This window comes from Octopus bimaculoides, chromosome 17 (genome assembly GCF_001194135.2).
Source record: "Octopus bimaculoides isolate UCB-OBI-ISO-001 chromosome 17, ASM119413v2, whole genome shotgun sequence".
Lineage (NCBI taxonomy): Eukaryota > Metazoa > Mollusca > Cephalopoda > Octopoda > Octopodidae > Octopus > Octopus bimaculoides.
Genome location: NC_068997.1, coordinates 3,669,728 through 3,674,768, shown reverse-complemented (window position 1 = coordinate 3,674,768; position 5,041 = coordinate 3,669,728).

The window sequence follows — 5,041 nt, the reverse complement described above, 5'->3', positions numbered from 1 at the left end:
AAGGTGAAACAGCAGTTTGGGTTACTCATTAGAGAAGACAGTTTAGTCTTTAACTCCATATCAAGGTATATGTAGTCTGGTTAGCAGGGCGGAAAATATTTCCTCTCCAACTCGATCTGTATTAATTGATTGGAGTGATTAATAGTTCTTATTTCTCATTTACGCACCATATTCTTTAGAATAAAACTCTGTTTTCATTCTACGAAGTTTCATTTCAACTATCTGAAAATCTGTAAAGAACTGAGATACGGTTCTTGTTTTCCTGTTTAATGCGGGAAAATAATTCCAAAGTAAACAAAGATTTCAAAATTTGTCACAGACATGACAGTGCAAATAAATGACAACAACGATAGTCCTTTCTATTATAGGTGCAAGACCTGCAATTTTGTGTGAGGGGCTGGTCGATAACGTCGACCCGACTGCTCGACTGGTACTTATTTCATCAAGCTTTAAAGGATAAAAGGTGAAGTCGATCTCGGAGGAATTAGAACTCAGAACACAAAGACAGACGAAATAGTTTGTGCGATTTGGTAACGATTCTTCCAGCTCATCGTCTTAATGGCAGTCAATTCATTGTTAACCGCTGTTTAATACGGAATTTTCCAAATTAGACTTCTAGAAATTTCTTTAAGTTGTCATTTTCCTGTCTGTTTCTTTAACCGAGCGTCGACTTCACTGTAGAATTTGTTTAAATGAATGGATAAAACAAATTTCTTCAAAGTATTTTATTTCCTTTTCTCTCTGCTTTTCATACTTTATTTTCTTATCTTCAGTCTTTTTCATTTATTTTCAATAAGTAACCTTTTACTCGGTTCTCATCTTGACCCGGAAGCAACGAGGGGCTCTATTCCTGGACCGCAAATAATCTCGAGCCCAAACATTGAATCGGAAGCAACTACCAGCTTTTTCTGGACTCGAAGTAACGAGCAATTACAGACTGGAAGGAACGACGAGTTCCAGTGTTGGGCCGGATGCGACTACAAGTTATCCCTCGACCGGAAGCAACGAGCAGCTCCGCCAGGATCAGCTCAGTCTTTGGAAGACAATGAAAAGCTTTTGCATATTTCACTTGAGACAAGGGTTTTTTGGCATGTGAACCAATTATCAATAACCCAATCGCGGAACTCAAAGCGAAGTGGCAAATGGCTTTTGATGGAATATACATGGAAGCAGTAAATTTTCTTTTACCAAATACATGAAATTCAGAAAGTATAGTCCCAAGAAATGTTCGGTGTTTGGTCTGGCTGATGATTTGTTCGTTCTGAAAAAGAAACGAAAATCAAATATTAGATGTTCAATGAGATTGTGTCTTTTATCTTTCATCTTTTACTCGTTTCAGCCATTTGACTGTGGCCATACTGGGGCACTGCTCCGCCTTGAATGGGTCTTAGTCAAAGACATCGAACCAGGAGATTTTTCAGAGGCCTAGTCCTTATTCTATCGATCTTTTATGAACGAAAAGACGGAGAGAGCACGGACACACACACATACACACATATATATACACACATGTATATATATATATATATATATATATATATATATATATGTGTGTGTGTGTGTATATGCACACATATGTAGGCATGAGTGTATAGACACACGCACGCAGACACACACGCGCACGCACACACACATGCTCATATACATATACATGATTGCTTACTACATCCACATTAATTCTGTACTTCCTGTAAAGTGTGTGTTTATGAAAAAGTAAACGAAACCACGTGGTCGCATTGTACCATAGAATTACGAAAAGAATGGTAAAATGAAGACGAAGAAAGCCCAGAAAAATACACATCAGTAAAAAAAAAGGTACAGGAAGAAGAATGATTTTAATATCTTACTTGGTTTGCGTGGAATAAAAATATAATCGCCTTCGGAAGAGAAGATTTCTTGGCTGACACGTCTGATGCTGTCGTTATTGATTTTCTGCCAGTTCCGTTTGTACTTCAGGGGCAGGTGTTTATTACTATAGTTACTTGAACAGGTACTCTTGGAGATGGATGTGTCGTTACTTGCAACCGAAACTGCACAGCTCCTGTTGTTAAAGAAATAAATCAAAGGTTGCAATAAAGTGTTTCCGAGCTTGTGTCAATGTGTGTGTGTGTGTGATTGTGTGAGTGTTTCTCTGTTTGTTTGCGAGAGCGTGTGTAAATGTTAAATTAATGATATTTAAAACGTACAATGCAACATTTATTGATAGGGTGACTCAATCTTCAAAGTCAAATGTATTGCAAAGATACGATGAAGACATACTTCACGATACACACACACGCACACACACACACACACACACACACACACACACACACACACACACACACACAAACACATTTTTTTCCCACGACAGTTCCGGATCCCAGTTATGACCTCATTTGCATACAGCCAATCGGAGCTCAACTATTAAAACTAATTCATGAGGGCATAACAAGTGATGGGCGATAAGATAAATTCATTTGGGTAGGGAATGACCAACTTTCTTTACACTTTTAATAATGCTCCTTGATCTTGTAGTTGTTTCAACCATGGCTGCCCTGTTGCTTACTTCCTAAAACTGTAAGGAGAGAGAGTTGCTAGCACATCTCCCACTACCCACATTTTTCACATCCACATCTTTACCATATGGGGCCCCAATAAAATCTGATAATAGGTATAGATACAAATCTACCTAATTACTTTTCTCCTTCTAAAATCAGGCATAATTTGGCGATCGGTCGATTTACAAGTGTTTTGATTTACAAGTGTTTTGATTTACAAATGATCGGTACAGTGTTTCTGTTAACTTACAACAAGGTCAAGGTGAGCTCTGATTGGCTGTATGTAAATGAGTTCATTACTGGGGTCCGGAGCTTTTGTGGGAAAACAAAATTTCGCGGGCCGGTACGCAATGATGCCGTCGAGAGGTAGGCCCCGAGACGGCGCTCATTTTCCCCTGATAACCTCATACACTTACTGGTTTCCGGTATGTGGAGCTTTCGACTGGTAGCACTTGCATGTTCAATTGTTTGCAAAACACACACATATATATATATATATACACATACATATAAACATATACACACACACTCACACATTGATATATATTGATGTTTGTTTTTATGTCAAGCTTAAACTGAAGGATTGCTCAATACATTTTAGTAGAGTAATTGTTTATTGAAGTTTTACGAGGAACAAGTTGACAGTGACTTCAAAATTTCGGTCTACTCAACTTTATCAGCCGAAAACGCAAGCCGAAAATTCGAAATTGTCACATTTTGCAGCTTTTCCTGAGTCTCTATTTTTTGTGTGCATCAGGTACTTGGTTGATATATCCTCCTCTTGGATTGCAAACGCATACCCTTCAAAGTGAGAGGTAATAATCCGGCTATTTGGCCATGATGAACTGCTTTGATGATCGATGTTACTATCATCAAGGAGCTCTCTACTAACATTTCCATGCATAGTCCTCTGCTCATATAGTCTCATCCTTTCATGCGATGATATGTTGCGGTAGAGTCGTGCAGCTTCTTTGGGAATGTATTCTACGTTATCAGACAAGGAGTGTTACTCAAGGAGCTGTCTTCCATGTCTTACGATGTCATCAGTTTCATGTATGCAAACGTAGTCAAGGGATGCACTTCGACGCTTGGTGGTTAAAAGATGCTGCCGAAGGGTTAAGATGTTTATACTTTCTGTAAACCCCTTGTCATTCATGTTAAGGAAGTCTGAAGGGTATCGCACTGGATCACAAGGAAACAGAAATACCAAAATTAAACACTGTTTCTTTGTGGATAACTTAAAAACTTTATGCAAAGAATATGCATGAGATGAAAAAGAGCCTTGACATAGTTACAACATTCTTACAGGATGCTGGTTTGGAGTTTTGTCAGGATAAATGTTATATGGTTGTGAAAAGGTGGGAAACTATAAACAAGACTAATAGCATCTCCGTCAATGATTTAGCTATTTCTCCTGTATCTGATGAGAAATGTAACATGTATCTAGGGGTGGATAAAAACATATCTTACAGTGGCACCTGTAACAAAAGATGTGTCACTAAAGAATATTACAGCCGAATAAAGAAAATTTGGACCTCAGAACTCTCTGTATTCAATGAAACAGCGCGCCACAGTGTGTTTGCAGTGCCAGTACTCATAACAACATTTAAGTTGCTTGATTGGACGCTTGATGAGATCCGAGCCATTGATGAGATCCGAGCCATTGATGAGATCCGAGCCATTGATGAGAAAACCCGAAAAATACAAACAAGCACGCATAGTTTTCACATAAACAATGATATAGACCTCCTCTACCTAAAATGTAAACAAGTCGGCAGAGGCTGTAGTAGAAGATATTTGCCCAAGGTGCCACGCAGCGGGCATGAACCGGCCGAAACCATGTGCTTGGTAAGCAAGCTACCTACCACACAGCCACATATACATACATATCTACATATATATAAATATAAACAAATATATATGTATATATGTATATATATATATATATAACAAATAATAAATGAGTATATGCATATATACGTACAACTATGTACATACCTACATCTACCTGCATATATAGGTGCATATCTGGGTACAGGACGTTGCAAACCATTCTAACACAGGCGTTTCAAAGAGTTAGGGCAGGAGGCTTCGTTAAAGTGGCTCTTCCCACGGACCACAGATTAAATTTGTACCATGCAGGAATGTAGTGGCGGACAGAAAACAAGACAGGAAAACAAACGGAAAAGGCTATACGGCCAGACGTGAAAAATTATGTGTATATTGAATGCTGTGAAACAACGAACTGGAAAGAAACGGGACGAAGTAGTACTATGTTTGCTTGTCGATAGCTAAGGAAGAAAATAATAAGTAGCTGGACACATGTGACCAGCGAGGGGTAAGGAGAAAGGGTGGTAGAGGGAGAAAAAAGGGGTGGAAGTAGAAAATAGGTGAGCAACGAGAGAAAGAGAGGAAGAGAGAGATATAGTAGTGACAGAAGGAAGAACGAGAGGGGGAAAAAGGTACAGAGACACAGAAATAAGTAGAGTCGTAAATATATA